Genomic DNA, 18,306 nt, shown 5'->3' on the forward strand with positions numbered 1-18,306 from the left:
CTAATATAATGTAATGTAATAATTTGTCGCGATATAGTAAATTTACTGAGGAAGCTTCCAATAAATTTACAGAACAAGACACAAGATTAACCATGGTAGAGAAAAATCTTGGAAGAATGGAATCTCAGATTAAACTTTCACAGTCAGCACAAGCTTTCTTTATAAAGGATAATTTGATATTCAAAATTGGAAACGTTTGAAAATATTTCTAGAGCAACTAATTTAAGACTGTTGAATTTTCCTGTGACCCACTCTCTTTCTCCTAGAAAGTTTTTAAAATTGTACGTTAAAGATGTACTTCAACTGGTTCTAAATGATAAAGAAATAGTTAATGCAAGTGGAACTAAAGAGATCGTGCAAGAAGGTGGGACAGATAATATAAATTTACCAGATAGTTTAGATCTTACAAAATTTCTAGAAATAAATCAAGACTCAAGATTCCATAACCAACAGATTATTATGTCTTCAATGGAAAAGAAAATGATAATTATGAAATCATATTATAAAAAAAAATCCATATCCTTCTAAGGCCAACCAATTTCTATGTTTCCAGATAAACTCAAATTTGACATAGGGCCTTTCTCCTCGGGCCTCTTCTATCAAACTGCGCTAGCAGTTTTTAGTGCAGAGAGCCATGCTGAATGGCCCGTGCTGCTCCCGACACTCATAGGAGCTTTATGAGCATTGGGAGCAGAGTGGGCCATTCAGCATTCACCGCGTTACAAACTGCTAGTGCAGTTTGATAGAAGAGTCTTGGCAGGGGGAGGTACTTTCTTCTTACAATTTTCTTGTAAATATCTGGTTACTTGGGAAATTGACTCAGATATATTTTTGGATCCAGCTCAGTTGGAAACTTTTCTTTTGAATAAATCTGAGAACGATGTAAGATAAATTATTTTCTTTACAGGTATATTGGGTTTAATATAATTTTGTCTGTTATATAAAGAGGTATGATGTTTCTTTATAATACTCCCCTTAGCTCTTCATGACTTGGGCTTGATAGGATGATTGCATTATTTTCTATTTCAATTTTTACTTTGTATTTCCATATTGCCTGAATGTTACTTTGTAACAAATGAAGAAATTTCAATTAAAAAGTATAAAATAAATAAAAAACCATCATGTATGTATTCAGTGCTTATATTCAAGTAGACTACATTTAAATAACTCTCAGGTATGGTGTGTATCCAAAAATGTATACATTAAAAAATATATATACATAACTCTATAAAAAAAAAAAACTTACAAACTTTAATTACCTTTTAGTACCAATAAATTAATTAATATTTTAAAATCAATAAAAATATTTAAAAAAAACACTCAGTTTTACTAAACGGCGGTATAGGTTTCTACTGCGGGCCGGTGAGGTAAATGCTCCAACACTCTTAGATAGAAACCCCTACCAACATTTAGTAAAAGGAGTCCACACATATCTGAACAAGCTCATTGGCGTTGATCCATTTATGGCAAAAAAAAAAAAAAAGAAAAGAAAAACTAGTACATCAACCAAGAAACATATCTTTCCTCATAAATTAAGAAGAGATCAAATCATTAAAAAGCTGTCATAAAAAATCATATGCAATAAAAAATATCTCCCTGTTATCTCTAAATGCACAGAATTAAAATCCAAACTAAAAATGAACAGGTATGTTATCTACCTTAAAAACAAGAGTTCACAGTCCACTTTAAACCCAGAACAAACTTTCAGACACAAAGGACAACTAGTCCTGCAGTCTGCTGCGAAACAAACAAACAAAAAAAATCCACTGTTTGCTGTAGAAACAAAAGTTCAGTCTGCTTCACAATCTGATAAAAAATGTTCAGTCTGCCATAAAAACAAAAGATTTGCTGTCTGCTTTAAAGAAACATCAGAGTCTGAAGGCAACTGCCCTCGCTACCAAACTGCACTTAAAACATATCCACTATCTGCTTTAAAAGCATTGGAACCAAATGGTGAAGACTGATCCTGTTCCCTTAGGCTCGGCTATCCTTCACTACCTGCTCCCCCTTGCCTCAGACCGACATTGCACTTACAGGTCTGGTGCTCAGAAAGCTCACACCAATGCTCTGTGTTGGGCTGGTGTAGGGCCTTGAGCATCTATCTGCACATATTCAAGTCTTGCTGGACTCCCTTCAAGAATCTTGGAGAGGTTGGGAGCCAGCAGGTCTTGAGCACCATCATTAGAAGGGGGCTCAAATATAAACCAAGACCCCTATTTTTGGGCCTTATTTTGGCTTAAAAATCTCGGTTTATATTGGAGTATATACAGTACTCAGAAATGGCAATATGTACTTATTTTCTAGAAGTGAACAGTTACATTACAAACTTAGAACTAATGAACAGAAGCACAGAGATTTTGAAAATGCACCATCCCTCATGTTCTATATATAGTACAAAAATGTATGCATACAAATTTGGGCGCACACACAATTTGAGTAATGAACCAATTAGTGATGATAGTTGGGCACCTGGTATTCCAATTGAATTAATCAAAGGCTTAGAAGGCGCTATCATGGCCCTCACTCAGAGTACGGTACTAGGGTTTAAGAAAGGATTGGACAATTTCCTGCCGGAAAAGGGAATAGAAGGATATAAATAGAGGATTACTGCTCAGGTCCTGGACCTGTTGGGCCACCGCGTGAGCGGACTGCTGGGCAAGATGGACCTCAGGTCTGACCCAGCAGAGGCATTGCTTATGTTATGTTTTTATGTCAACAGATTTGAAAGGAGAAAACACGGCCAACCAATTGGAGAGGATCACTGTTCATACGTATACCAAAAAAGGTGACACCAAGGACTGTAACAACTATAGACTGATTGCATTCATTCCACATGCCAGCAAAATATTGCTGAAAATAATACAACGAAGGCTACAATCATACATTGAGCAAGAACTACCTGAATTTCAGGCTGGTTTCAGAAAAGGTTGAGGAACAAGAGACATTATTACCAACGTTAGATGGATATTGGAGAAGAGCAAAGAATACCAAATGCCCCTATATTTTTGCTTCATCATCTAAAGCAAACTTTTGACTGTGTGGATCACGATAAACTATGGAGAACTCTAGCACAAGTGGGAATACACCAAATACATAACTCAGCTGATAAAGAGCCTCCACAAAAATCAAGAAGCTGTAGTAAGAACAGAATATGACAACTCTGATTGGTTTTCAATAAAATGAGGCGTCAGGCAAGGATGCATCTTGTCACCTTACCTGTCCAACCTTTACGGTGAAGCCATCTTCAGAAAAGCAGATTTGGAAGAAGAGAGTGCTGATTTCAAAGTTGGTAGCCGAAATATAAATAACCTGTGCTATGCAGATGATACAATGCTCATCACCAGCAGCAAAGAAGACAATGCTATATCTACTGAGAAAAGTCAAAGCCAAAAGTCATAACATGGGATTAGAACTGAACATATATAAGACGGAGATCACGAACATAGAAAATTATGAAGATTTTGAGTTTGAAAGCAATAGAATAGAAATTGTAAAGGATTCCAATCTACTGTGCTCTTTTGTAAACAAAGATGCAACTAGCAGGGAAGAAATACTCCGCAGAATAGCACTTGGTCGCTCATCAATGAAGGCTCTCAACAAAGTATTCAAAGGCAAGTAAATAATATTCCAAACAAAGGTCGGATTTGTCCATACACTCATTTTCTCAGTGGTCAATTACAGATGCGAAAGCTGGACACTATAGAAACAAGACAGAAAGAAGATTGACTCTGTTTAATATCTATTGACTCTGTTTAATATCTATTGACCCTGTTTAATATCTAACTTGTCTCCTTGGGAAACCTCCTGCAAAGTTTAAAGCTCAAATTCTTCATCTACGCAGACGATATCACTATAGTCATCCCGCTAACCAGTTTTATACCAGAGCTGCTAAACTCTCTATCAAGCACGCTAAATCAGATAGAACTCTGGATGATATCTTATAGATTAAAATTAAACTCCGAAAAAACTAAATTCTTCCTAGCAACACCCAACGACAAAATCAAGGACACCACAATTCAAGTGAATGGATCGGATTTTCCCCTAAAACAAACCCCTTACCTTTTCAAAATATACAAATCACTCAATTAATCAGATGAAATGAACCAAGTTTAAAACAGCCAGGAAAGAAAGAACTTCCTGAATGCTCGATGCATGAACCTTGAAGAAGCCTATAAAGGCTACACCAGGGAATTATTCATCGTGGTGAAACAAATGAAAAAGCCTCTCTCAGCATGCCAAAGCAACCATCAAAGACTGTGATGGGAATGAAATTAGCGACCAACATGACATCAAGCAGAGATGGAAAGAATACACAGAGAAATTATACATCAGCACTGACTACCCTGAAGAGTTTCAGGGTCAAGAGGAAGCAGAACCAGACCTATTGGAAAGTGAAGTGGATTGGGCGCTGAGGCAGCTGCCAAACAACAAAGCACCTGCAGAGCTGCTCAAACCAGTCCCCACAATGACAGCACTATGCCAGAAGATTTGGAGGATCTGCACATGGCCATAGGATTGGAAAAGATCAGTTTTTATCCCACTGCTGAAGAAAGGTGATACCAGGGACTATACCAACCATAGAACAATTGCCCTGAACCCTCACGCCAGCAAGGTGGCGCTTGGGCAAAATTCTTGATTGAGAACTTCCCGATGCCCATGTGTGCAGCCATGGTGAGCATGGACCAAATATGGAAGAGAAAAGGACGTCTCAGTCACCATCAAACAAAAACTAATCACTGTCATTGTGTTCCCAATCGCGACTTATGGCTGTGAGACATGGACACTTCCTAAAGCAGACAGAAGAAAAATTGATGCCTTCGAACTGTAGTGCTGAAGAAGACTTCTATGAATCCCATGCACAGCTAGGATCACCAACAAAAATGTTCTTGATCATATAACCCAGAGTTGTCCCTGGAAGGCAAGATTACTAGACAGGAACTGACCCATTTTGGACATGTGATAAGGTGCATCTCGGAATGATCAGTGGTAAAAGGAAGCAGGGGAGACCAAAAGCATGTTGGCTGGATCAAGAATGACATGGGAATGAACATCAAGAAATTAAAAGAAGCTGTGGAAAACGGGGAAGCATGACAAGGACTGGCCTACAGAGTATCCAAGGGTTGGACACGACTGAATGGATAGTACTTATACTGAAGTCAGCGTCTAAAAAAGTCTGTAATAAGATGTGATAAATGTAATTGACAATAAGTGCAAGAAATCCTTCTGTGTGAATAAAGAAATGTAAAAATCTTAGACTAACTGAAATAAAGGCTGAAAGACATTTATAATGCCAGCTTAGAGGGAAGTGTTTGAGGACTTATGTTTGTTTGTTTATTCATATATATCCCGCCCTTACCGAGGGTGGGTTACAAGCTTACATACAAAGCTATAACATTACATACACCATCAACAATACAAACCCCCGTAATACAAAACCCCAATGCTAAATCTCCCATTATACAAGAAGTACAAACCATAAAATACAGAGGTGACCTACACCTTATTATCTTCTTCTCTTTATCATTAATAATACAGTCCTAAACCTTATCTTTCATCTGGCAGAAAAGGTGCAGCTTCAACAGCTTTTTAAAGTTTTGTATATTCTGCTGCCGTTGAATATACTCGGGAAGCTGTTAAATTCATCTATAACGGTAAAAAATATAATCATGTAACACCTTTTTGGATTAAATCTCACTGGCCCCCAATTAGCCATCGTTTTACCTTCAAAATTTTACTGTTAGTATTCAAAACCTTTTCCACTAATGAACCTCAATTTATCAATAAATTACTTATCCCTTATAGCACTTCTCTGGTCTACTAATCAAAAGCTTATAGTACGGTAGTCTCCTCTTTGAAAGTTATTGGAATTCGACGACATGATATGTTTTCAGTGATGGCTCTGCAGCTTTGGGAACGCCATGCCTCAGCATTTAAGAGAGGAAAATGATTTGAGCCGTTTTAAAAGTAATTTAAAGAGCTTTCTTTTTAAAGATGCTTTTAATCTTTAAATTATGTTTAAACTTTGTATTAGTTTTCTTCTTTGATTGCACTTTTCCCTCCCTATTGTTTTCCCCATATATGGTTCTCCTCTGTACTTTAAAACACTGAATTGTAGTTCTGTTCCCCCTTACCTTGTGTATTAGTCGGTCTACAAGTCTATTTGTCTAACCCATTATTTTAAATTATATGTCTAATTATATGTTTATATTTTTATCAATTTTGTGCCTCGCTTAGTAAAATTAAATAAGTGATTCATCAAATTAAAATAAAACTTGAAACTTGAAGCTTATTCCATTCCTTAGGCCTGCTACAATGGAATATACTGTCTCTAGACACTGTCAGTTTTAGCTGCCTGACAGATGGGATTTGTAACTCCAATTGTTCTGCCAATCGAAGGGGACGTGGCAGAACCCATGGCAGAATACTCTCAATGAGATAGATCAGTGTTCTTCAACCGCTGGTCTGTGGACCGGTGCAGGTTCGCAGAAATTTCTTGAAGGTCCACAGGGCCGGCACATGATCGGGCCCCAGACAGTGCTCTTCAGCCGCCAGTCCATGGTGCGATCGATGCAACATTGTCTTCGGGCTGGCTCCCTCTTCCTCAGGGAGAAGAGGAGACTTAGAGGGGATATGATAGAGACTTACAAGATCATGAAGGGCATAGAGAGAGTGGAAAGGGACAGATTCTTCGAACTTTCGAAAAATAAGAGAACAAGAGGGCATTCGGAAAAGTTGAAAGGGGACAGATTCAAAACAAATGCTAGGAAGTTCTTCTTTACCCAACGTGTGGTGGACACCTGGAATGCGCTTCCAGAGGACGTTATAAGGCAGAGTACGGTACTGGGGTTCAAGAAAGGATTGGACAAATTCCTACTGGAAATGGGGATAGAGGGGTATAGATAGAAGATTACTGCACAGGTCCTGGACCTGTTGGGCCGCCGCGTGAGCGGACTGCTGGGCACGATGGACCTCGGGTCTGACCCAGCAGAGGCATTTCTTATGTTTCTTATGTTTCACAAAGCCATTGGCAGAGGCTCCTACGTGTGTCCTGCACCTGAACCAGAAGCCTTCTCTCTGACGTCGCAAGGAGGCGCGAGGAGCCACTGCCCACGGCTTTGTGCACTGCAGCACTGAGGAAGAGGGAGCCAGCCCGAAGATAACACCGGGGGGCAGGCCAGAAGGCAGGGCACAGCATGGAGGGAGAGAGACAACAATAGTATGGGAATGATTTTATTTTTTAATTTAGTGATTGATTTACATCTGCTGTCTGTTCAGGAAGAAATGCATTTGTTTCTTTTCCTCTTGAGTTGTACTGCATACAGTCTTGCATCTTAGGGTATTTTTTGTATATATTAGTACTTTTAGTTTTTGGTCCCGTATTTGCATGGTCCCGTATTTGCATCTGTGTTCTGGTAGGAATGACTGCCGGTCCGCGGACCGGTGCGGGTCCACAAAATAATTATTTTATTTCTGCCGGTCCATAGGTGTGAAAAGGTTGAAGAATACTGAGATAGATGTTTGGGTGCTAGATTGGGCAAGCACATGTAGACGTTTAGCATTAGCTTAAAGAACATAAGAACTGCCATCTCCGGATCAGACCTTCGGTCCATCAAGTCCGGTGATCCGCACACGCGGAGGCCCCGCCAGGTGTACACCTGGCGTAATTTATAGTCCACCATATCTTTATATGCCTCTCTTAAGGAAATATGCATCTAGTTTGCTCTTGAAGCCTAGGACGGTCGATTCCGCAATAATCTCCTCTGGGAGGGCATTCCAGGTGTCAACCACTCTCTGAGTGAAGCAGAACTTCCTGACATTAGTCCTGAACCTGTCCATGAATCCTATCCATCAACCTCAACCAATACATGCTCACATAGCACTCTGTCACGTGCTCATGTTTTCCTAGCCTAAACAACGTTCTGACCACTGAATTTTGGGCTATCTGGAGGGCACATAACGCTGACATCGGCACCCCCATGAGTACCAAATTACAGCAGTCAAGAACCACAAGAACTGTCGCTTGCAGAACTAATTTAAACAGATGAACTAACAGATAGGGCCTAAGTCCATTCACCAGACGAAGTTGAAAGAACACTTTCCATACTACTGCCTGTACCTGCCCCTTGAATGTAAGCCTTGAATCAACAAGAACACCCAAGTATTTCACCTCCTGCACTACCAGCACAGTCAAAAATGTATTAAAATTAGTCCAATAAAATGATTACCGTATTTCCATTTTCTATTTATAAATATTTATCAACACACTTACAATTCTCCTTTATCCTATAGCAAAAAAATAGAAATTTTTTCTACCTTTGTCGTCTTGATTTTCTTATAGGCTCTCTATCAGCTAAATTATGTTTGGGTATTCCCATTTGCACTAGAGTTCTCCATAGTTTATTGTAATCCACACAGTCAAAAGCTTTGCTGTAGTCGATGAAGCAAAGGTATAGGAAATTTTGGTATTCTTTGCTCTTCTCCAATATTCATCTAACATTGGACTAGGACTTGAACACAAGTTGATGGCACCTAACAACCTTTGTATCCCAGTTTCTGCTTTCCTCATCTTGTAATTTTCTTTCTTCCATCCACTGTCTGCCCCTTCCAGAAATTGTCTGCCAACCTCCTTCCATCTTTCCATTTCTCCTCCTGCCCCCTTGGTCTGGCATCCATCTTCTTCCCTCTGTTCCTCTCATGGTCTGGCATCTCTCGCCTTCCATCTCTCCTTCCTTCCCCCTCTCTCTTATTTCCTTCACTCAGATCTGATATTTTTGTCTCTTTCCCCCCATGCTCTGGTATCTCTCTCTTCTTTATTTTCTGCTTCTGTATAAATTAAATTCTCTCTTACTATTCAGTCCTCAGTTTCCCTCTTTTCACTGTGTCTTTACCCACAGATTGCCACCCCTTTCCTTCTCTTCTTCCCCCACCCAGCATATGCCCTTTTTCTTTATCCCCTCCTTCCATCCAGTATGTGTTCTCTTTCTCCACTTCCATTCAGCATCTGCTTTCCCCTCTCAACTGACATCCATGTGTCCTCTTCTCTCTCTCCGTTCTCCCCACTTCCATCATCTGCCCCTTCTCTTCTTCTCTTCCTCCACCCCTATTCCATCGTGTTATCCTGCTCCCCTCACCGCTCCTGCTGCTTTCCCATATGCTCCTGATGCCAACGGCACAAGTTCTCCCCACTTCCATCATCTGTCCCCTTCTCCCCACTTCCATCATTTGCCCTGCCCCCTTCTCTCTCTCCCCACTTCCATCATCTGTCCCCTTCTCCCTACTTCCATCATCTGCCCTGCCCCCTTCTCTTTCTCCCCTTCCATTATCTGTCCCCTTCTCCCCATTTCCATCATCTGCTCAACTTCTACCTTCTCTCTCTCCCGTTCTGAGCTTTCACCCCCAGGCCCATCTCCCTCCCTTCCCCTCACCTAAATGGCAACGATGGGCCCCAGCATAGACAGTAAGATTGCATTGACAGCAAGATTAGGGGGGCCCCTGGCATAGGCAGCAAGATTGGGGCCTCCGCTGGCATAGGCAGCAAGATTGACAACGGCAACTTCAAGCAGTGCTCAGCCCAAACATTTCCTCTGATGCAGCTTCCTTTTTCCGCCTGGGCAGTTTGCGTCAGAGGGAATCTTTGGACTGAGCACCGCTTGCAGTTGCCATTGCCAATCTTACTGCCTATGCCGGCAGGGGGCCCAATCTTGCTATCTATGCTGGGGGGGGGGGTCCAATCTTGCTGTCGGCCATCTGACCCTCCCTCAGTCGTTGTTTGGGGGAAAAAATGAGAAAAGTGATGGTGGGTGTTTGCCCTCTTTCAGAAGGCCCCCCTCACAATTTCGGGCTCTAGGCAAGTGCCTACTGGGCCTATCCTTTAATGCGGCCCTGATTGGAACATAGTACGGTACTACTTTCTTTTGGTAGTTCAGAGTGAATAAATCTAGACCTTTGTTCCTCTCATGACAGCTGCCATTCAGCTGTATATCTCCCTCCTAGTCACCCTTCTTCCTGGCATTGCTACCACCCACTAATACCGGAATTTAGTTGAGTATTTAATTTTTTTATATACCATCTGCAAGTCCAAAAACTATTGAAGAAGTACATTCACGTACAGCTGGCATTTTTCTGTCCCCGGAGGACTCAAAATCTAAGCTTGTACCTGAGGCAATGGAGTGTGAAGAAACAGGATTTGTACCAGATTCCCAGTGTTTTCAGCCCACCTGCTCTAACCCTGTGGCTACTCCTCCACCCCAAACATACTTCTTACTTTGTTAGGAGGGTGTCCTTCCTCCATGCCTGCATGTACCTCCTTTGGCAGCCAAGTTCATTATCATGGTTAGAAGAGAACTATGCGCCTCCATAGCTTCAGCAGACTGAAACTAGGTGACAGAAGAGGATGTAGACATGAGGACCAACCAAGGTTTGGAGGGGTGGGCTAGGAAGGAGGTAAGGGAGATGGGGAAAGGCTAATGCCTTAATTCCCGCCAAGTTACTCAGTTCTAAGCAGACTTTTTTGGGTCAGTGCTGGTTTTTGAACGTTCAACCCAAAGCAGTGTGGTATTTACAGGTTCTTGTCTTTGCCTCGGTGATGCAGCTCCCATAATGCGGGTGAAATATCACCCAGTTCGACTTTGCAATTGTGTTTGTGGTTCAGCGTCTCTAACTCTGGCCTTCGGACTGGAGGCGAGGACCAGAAGTCTCCCTGTGGCGCGAGCAAACCCACTGCTGTTCCTCCGCAAAGACGAGGAAAGAATCTGGCGCGCAGTTCTCGCGCTAGACCCTCCCCCCCCCCCACCTCGTTTCTCCACGCCCCGGCCCTCCAACGGCAGATCCGATTGGCTAGACGTTCGGCGGCGGGCGGACGCTCTGACGTCGCCGCTTTAAATGGCAGCGAGCGGGGCGGCGCGCGCCCAAAGCGACTCCCGCCGTTGACCGCTCTGCCAGCGACGACCAGGGCGCGCGAACAGTCTCTCTGCGACGGTTAAAAAAAAAACTGTCGGCGCTCGCGGGCTTTCTCGTTCGCAAGCCACAGGCGACGCCCTCTCGTTTCCGCTCCGATAGGCGGCTGCAGCACCTCGTCGTTACTGTTCCTTTTCCTTCAGCCTCCTCGAAGCCACGAATATGAATTTTCTCGTATGTTCCGGAAGGAATCGGGTAAGTGCCAAAGCGCGCCATTGTGTGATTTTCGGGGGGGGGGGGGCGGTATTGGCGGGAAGCGTTTCCAGATGGGAGAAGGACGATGCGAGGCCTGGCTAGCGCTGATGCTGGTACCTGCGGCGCTTTGTCTCTCAATGGGGATTCGGTTTTTTGCAAGCCTGATGACTAACGAAAGCCATTTCTTAAAAGCCAGGCGATGAGGCCTTTGATGTTAGGTGCGCGCTGCCTCCGTTAAATTGGGTTAGGAAGATTAGATGCATGTCGTGGCCCATTTAAGCGCTTAGAGACGAACGACGTACCCCGCTCCAAGCCAGGTGTACGCGTTAAAAAAAAAAAAAAATGTCCTGATAAGTAGATGAAACAGTGTCATCCTTATCCTCGCTTGGACTCTCTCCCCGTCTTCGTTCTTTCCTTTGTCTGATCCACGTTGTCTTTCCGCCTTCGGGCTTGGGCTCGGTCGGCGCATGCGGGGTCGCCGCCTGTCGGCTCGCGAAGATGCCGAGGTCTCGTGCTCGGGTCCAGTAGACCTTTGCCTTGGTGCGGAAGTAATGGGGGGGGAAGGAGGGAGGGGGGGGGGCAGCAGCAGTGGGACCAGTTCAGCTTGAGGAAGGCCTGTCCACGCTGAACGACGCCTGTGTTGCTGGGAAACGCAGTCTTAAGAAATCGACCAACGCAAAGCTTCAGGACTTTTTATAGTCGAGTGTAAAAAATAAAAAATGATGCATCATGTGCCAAGAAAGGTGCTAGTTCTTAAGTTTTCAAGTTTCAAGTTTATTAGGATTTTATGTACCGCCTATCAAGGTTATCTAAGCGGTTTTTACAATCAGGTACTCAAGCATTTTCCCTCTCTGTCCCGGTGGGCTCACAATCTATGTAATGTACCTGGGGCTATGGAGGATTAAGTGACTTGCCCAGGGTCACAAGGAGCAGCACGGGGTTTGAACCCACAACCCCAGGGTGCTGAGGCTGTAGATGCAACCACTGCACCACACACTCCTCTTAAGATAGAATGAGGAGGTTTCATGTAAAATGAAATATCTGTCGTGTAGAAATGATAAATAAGGTGGTTGTTTAACTGCTTATTACATTTTTAGAAAACAAACACTTAACATAAAGTGCAGACAAAATACATAATAATATCACCTAAGCACTTTTATACTATGTAAGTACAAACAAAGCAAGAAGAAATTCCTCCCTCCCTCCCTCCCTTTAACTGTTTACGAAATGAAGTGTGGCAAGAATTAATAAACATCAAACCTTCAAATTTAAAAATGTTTTACAAAAGCATCGAATGGACCCCACATTTCCTTGAATTTTTAGATTTCACCCTTTTGTTCTGCCAATATTGTCTCAAATTTATAGAAATAGGGCACTGGTCTTTGACCTAAGGGCTGCTGCGTGAGCGGACTGTTGGGCATGATGGACCACTGGTCTGACCCAGCAGCAGCAAATCTTATGTTCTTTTGTAATCTATCCCATTGCTTCCAATTCCTTAATATCATCTGCAACACAACTCCAGTCATAATTAGTAGGAGTTTATCCATCTGTTTTTTAAGTGGACTCTTATGCATAATTGAAGTTCCGAACAATATTATTCCATAAGACAATTCTATGGGAACTTTAAGAATTATATATCCCTGTAATAGGGGGTTTCTGCCTAGGTACTATATTGCTGTAGAAATTATAAATAAGGTTGTAGGGTGCTAACATTCTTTGATTAGAAAATAAAATGAACTAAAGATGTTTGGTTGTGGCCTGAACGGAAGGAGTGTTAGCAATACTGAAATGTATTGAGTTAGCCAAAAGATGTATCATGTTAAATGTATAACTTTATACTTTTTTTATAACCATTTTTGTGCATTCAGCTGAATGTAAACTGCTGCTTCTACAAATGTACCGTTTATGAAACGAACCTCCTTTTTTCACCATATAAAAGCATTTGAAATGTTTACTTTTTTCCGTAATATCTATATTAACGTAGACCAGGGGTGTCAAAGTCCCTCCGCGAGGGCCGCAATCCAGTCGTGTTTTCAGGATTTCCTCACTGAATATGCATGAGATCTATTTGCATGCACTACTTTCATTGTATGCTAATAGATCTCATGCATATTCATTGGGGAAATCCTGAAAACCCGACTGGAATGCGGCCCTCGAGGAGGGACTTTGACACCCCTCACGTAGACAATAAAGAATGGCTAATTTGCCTGGTTTTTAAATAATTTAGATTCTGGCTCTGGAATGTGTTGCAGAATAGTTTTTGAAGGAGGTGCTGCTGTAGTTTATATGCCTGTGGAAGACTTAACAGCTCTTTAGCATGCTCCTGTAGAAGATACATAGGTGTAGTTTTTAATTTCATAGCAGGGTTAGTTGCAGGAAGTTGATGCCCACTAGCTATCTTGTAATGATTGAGGAAAGTCTCTGCATTGATTGAAACTGGTAAAATACAAATTGGGTGTCTTCACCTAGTACTTGTGAATTTCACTAGAGATTAATTATTTTTTAATTGCTGTATACAAATGTTTGGTTATTTACTAAGCATTTTCTTTAGGAAATGGGACACACTGGCCTAAAAAAAGTAACAGAGCTGGAAAAAAATCATTTCCTTGGGGTCTGAACAAGTGGGTTCTATCCCTTCTTGCCAGCGGAGGGAGGTAAAAACGCTGTTCTTTTCCAGTAAACTCACATGTACAGTCCATTCTCATTATTCATGCGTTCCTGATTCGCAATTTCGCTTATCTGGAGTTGCATGTATTGTGACCACTATTCGCAGACCTCTGACCTTAGGAGAAAAAAAAAGCTTTGTTTCCTTTCACTCTGGTTTTGGCTTTGCTTCTAGAAAGGGCCAACAAATTGTAAAGAGAGTGAGTTAACAAGCATCTGCAGGTACATACATCCCCAAAGAGAATGGCTACTATGCATCTTCAGGTATAGCTCCAAAGAGAATGCATGTCATATCTGAGTGACAAAAAATGCGTTTTAGACATGCTTCATTCTGGCAAGTCTGTTTATTCTGTCAGCCATAAGTTCAGTGTGAATGAACACACAATCCAATCCATCTGGCAAAAAGAGGGAGATATTCGTTGGTTTGTTCACGAAGCTGCACCGTAAAGTTCCAAAACATCTGTGATTTGCGATCAGTCAATGGAAAAAGTTGAAAAATGGCTAAATTTGTGGATAATGTAAATGTTGAATAAGAAAAAAAAGCAGATTTCAGGGATGACCACATAGCTTTCACATCATCGGTTGTAGCTTGGTTCTGCAGTGTCCGGTGGACGAAATCTCCCATGCGTTCTAAGTCAGTGCCTCGGAAGTTGAGTACTTTTGTTTTCGTGTTTGATCTAGGGAAACCTTTCCTGAGGTAGAACCACACCATGTTGTGGTCACTGGAGGCTAGCGTATCTCCTACCGAGACCTTCGAGAAGCTATCCCCGTTGGTGAGTACTAGGTCCAGGATCGCCTGGGCCCTAGTGGGTTCCAATACCATTTGTTTGAGTCGTGCTCCCTTTATGGATGTTAACAGTCTCCTGTAGCCGCTGGTTGTTGCTGAGTATGAGTTCCAATCTGCCTCAGGCATGTTGAAATCCCCTAGCAGAACAGCGTCTCCCCATAGAGTGATATTCTCTATGTCTTCAATTAATTCGGAGTCTTTGTCTTCCAGTTGTCTTGGAGGTCTATATACTACACCAAAATACAGGCATTTTTCCCTGCCTCTTGCCAGGTTCACCCAGAGGGATTCCACTGTGCACTTGACATCTGTGATTCTGGTAGTTTTGATGTCTTCTTTAATGTATAGTGTTACCCCTCCCCCTGACTTTCCCTCTCTGTCTTGACGAAATAAGTTGTATCCCGGTATAGCCATATCCCACCCATGAGAGTCTGTGAACCAAGTTTTGGATATTGCCACCACGTCAAGGTCGGCATTCATTATTTTGGTCTCTAATTCTAGAATCTTATTGCCTAAACTGTGTGCATTAACATACATAGCCCTCCATACCCCATGATTGCTAAGTCCCTGTGAGGAGTTTTCCACCTGGGGTAGTGTGACTCCTAGAGAATTGTTTGCAATGGGGGCACTTACTTTGGACTTAGAATCGGAGTTTCGACTCACCTCGTCAGGATCGTTCCGTACTGCACTTGTATCTGAATGGGTACCCTCCCCCGATTTAGCTAGTTTAAAGCCCTACGAAGCAGGCGGGCTAGTCGGTGTCCCTGCTGGTCAGATGGAGTCCGTCTGGTCCCTGAAGTCCTTGCAACGCCTCTCCATGGTTCAGGAATCTGAAGTTCATTTCCCGGCACCATCCTTGAAGCCACTCGTTAATCCTCAGTATATGCTCATCCCTGGCACTTCCTTTGCCTCTAACTGGGAGGATCGAGGAGAATAATAATAATAATAATAACTTTATTCTTATATACAGCCAACAATCTTGCGACTTCTAGGCGGTTTACAACGAAGAGAAACTGTACAGACAACGACTTACAGAGTATAGCTGAGAACATCTGATAGTAACAACAGTGATAATAATAGCAACAGTTTATATACTGCAGGACCGTGAAGTTCCGTGCGATTTACAATGAATTAGAAAAATTCACCTGCGCTCCTGTCTGCTTCAGCCTCTCACCCAGAGCTTCAAAGTCTCTAGTTTTGTTCTCCGGGGTGTTCTTAGCAGTGTCGTTTGTGCCGATGAGGACCATGGGGAAGTGATCTTGGGGCTTGAGAAGCCTATCAAGACAGGCGGTGACATCTCGGACCCTGGCTCCAGGCAGACAGCAAACCTCCTTTGACTGCATATCCGGTCTGCAGATTGGTCCCTCGGTGCCCCTCAGCATGGAGTCCCCAATGGCTATTACTCTGCACTTCTTTGGGGAGAGCCAATCAGTTGTCCAAGGAGTTGGAGCCGTGCGCTGGACTACCTCCTGCTCCTTGTCGGCATCCTCCTGCTCCTTGTCAACATCTTCTACCTGTAGGATCTGTAATCTGTTCCTTAGAGTGAGTTGTGGGGTGGATGTAAAGCTGCCCTGTTGGTGAGAAAAAGAATAGGGTGAAGAGATTGAAAGAGGGGGGGGGGGGTGGGATCTCTGGTGTTTGCCCGTGGAGGAGGTCACCAGCTGCCAGGAGTCAGCGTCTCCAGCCATCTCCTGTACCCCAATTGTTGGTTTCAAAGCTGGTGATTTGGGTATCTCGAGGGAGGACATGTCTTGGGACAGCTCGGTGATTTGGGACAGCTCCTGGACGACTTCGTCAATGTAGGCCTCATCCTCTCGGATGCTTCTCAGGCGTTTCACCTCCTCCCTGAGACTCCTAAGTTCCTGCATTATGTCTCCGTCTAGCTGGTCGACCTCCTCTGTCTGTGTAGAGACTGTGGAGAACAGTCCTGGGGGAGGGGGATGATCTCGGTCTGCACGGAGACCTCTGTCCACAGTCTTGGGTCCTCCTCCTTCTGCATGCATACCGTGGTCGCCCCCTGGGTCCCCCCAGTTACTGGACAGTTGGTCTTGATTGCAGACATGGAGCTTCTTGTTCTCCCTGCCATAACCAAGTTGTAGCTGAGGTCTGCCTGATAGTGAGTAAGTTAGAGAGTTAGAAGAAATATCTGTCTGTGAGTGAGAGTTTGAAAGATTAGGGTATTTGAGAGGGTGTCTGCTTGTGAGTCGGGGTGAAATTTTAGGATAAGGTTTAAAGAATAGAGTTTGAAAGATTAAGGTATTTGAGAGGGTGTCTGCCTGTGGGTTAGGGTGAAAGTTTAGAATAAAGTTTAAAGAATAGGGTAAAGATTAGGCTCTTCGCAAAGGCGCTCTCGCAAGGTGCCTTGTGCTGCAGACCTATAGTATCAAACTGGCATAGGCATTTCAGCATTGGGTATGTCAGAACCAATTTGCACATCAAGCTTCTGACTCAAGGTCTCACAATGCTTTACTTGATTACTGATAACGTAAACGGCCCTTGCCTTCGATGACCCAACTGAAGGAAATTTACCATCCTTGTAAAATACAAGAGCAAAAGGGTGTCTCCATTTTTATTTAATGTTTAATTCTTGCAGTTGTTGTGTTAGTGGTTTTAGTTCAAGGCTACGCTGCAAAGTGGTGCTAGAAATGTCTTGGTAGGTTTCGATCTAAGTATCTGAATGAAGTCCTCCACTTTCCTTATAGCTTGAAAGATCTGATCTCTAATTTTATAGTTAGTGAAGCAGGCTACAGTATCTTTGGGGCTTTATTTCTCGCCATGCCCAAAGCATGATGGGCCTGTTTAGCTAGATAGACGTTTCCTCTACTTGTAACAAGAATCCTGTGATTTCAGTAACAGATTAAAGTGAAGGAAGGGGCAGACATACAATATACTGATAAAATTAACAACTTTAGAAAAAAGGAAAATTTTTATATCTGTCTTAATATGATAAGATGTGGATGTTTCTAAAGGGTGAACTTGGACTTTTGGTATAGCTGATGAGACTTTTATTGATGTGAAAAGACTGAAGCAGCTATGGTTGTATATAAAATTTGAAGCTACTTCATTAAAGGCAGAGTATGTTTTAGCCTTGTTGAGCAAAATTGATAACAGCAGCATACTGTTTAGGTTTCAATTACGTGTTCTTGAATAGCTTTTTATGCCATAAGGTAGAGTTTTAATAAAGTTCTGAGAAAGTTGCTAGAAAAAATAGAAGCGTGGCCAAGTGATTAGAGCAGCTGCCTCAGCACCCTGAGGTTGAGATTTTAATTCTCACTGCAGCTCCTTGTGACTCTGGGTAAGTCACTTCACACTCTGATTGTAACCATCTTTTTACCCTTTTCAATCCACAGCTCGCATTTTAATTTTAAATTCTTTTTTAAACTAATACCAACTGGGGTAAAGATAAAGATGTGCTATAAAAGTGTAAATTTGTGATGACCTTGCTCATCCTAATAGTAAAATGTTTTCTTTCCAATCTCTTATTATAGATTATGATGCATGATTATCACAAAAGAAATTCATGTCTATAGCTTTGAGACTCGATTACATCATTTTCAAGCCTGTACGTTTTGGGGTTCCCATTGTGGCTGAACACACACATCTTCCTGAATTTGGAAGAAGACCTTGAAATTGGCAGACACTATACCAAGCACAGCCTTGGTCAGTTTATCTCCTCAGATTCCATCTTTGTGATAATCTACCAGGTA

At 42.5% G+C, this 18,306-nt stretch overlaps 1 protein-coding gene and 1 long non-coding RNA gene across 3 annotated transcripts in view; one reads left to right on the top strand and one right to left on the bottom strand.

Moving 5' to 3' along the window:
* LOC117368053 overlaps window positions 1-10,756 on the bottom strand; it is a 51,884-nt gene extending 41,128 nt beyond the window's left edge. Inside the window, exon 1 of one of the 2 annotated variants that reach the window (XR_004540897.1) lies at window positions 10,563-10,756. This is a non-coding gene — a long non-coding RNA (uncharacterized LOC117368053). Of the gene's footprint in view, window positions 1-10,264 lie in introns of both variants that reach the window. The other variant, XR_004540896.1, reaches the window with a different exon arrangement.
* A 168-nt stretch (window positions 10,757-10,924) lies between these two features.
* IVNS1ABP (influenza virus NS1A binding protein) overlaps window positions 10,925-18,306 on the top strand; it is a 102,525-nt gene continuing 95,143 nt past the window's right edge. Inside the window, exons 1-2 of the mRNA XM_033961317.1 lie at window positions 10,925-11,151; window positions 18,088-18,303. The gene's annotated coding sequence lies outside the window, so the exon portion shown is untranslated. The remainder of the gene's footprint in view (window positions 11,152-18,087; window positions 18,304-18,306) is intronic.

The sequence above is a fragment of the Geotrypetes seraphini genome, chromosome 10 (assembly GCF_902459505.1).
Source record: "Geotrypetes seraphini chromosome 10, aGeoSer1.1, whole genome shotgun sequence".
Taxonomy (NCBI): domain Eukaryota; kingdom Metazoa; phylum Chordata; class Amphibia; order Gymnophiona; family Dermophiidae; genus Geotrypetes; species Geotrypetes seraphini.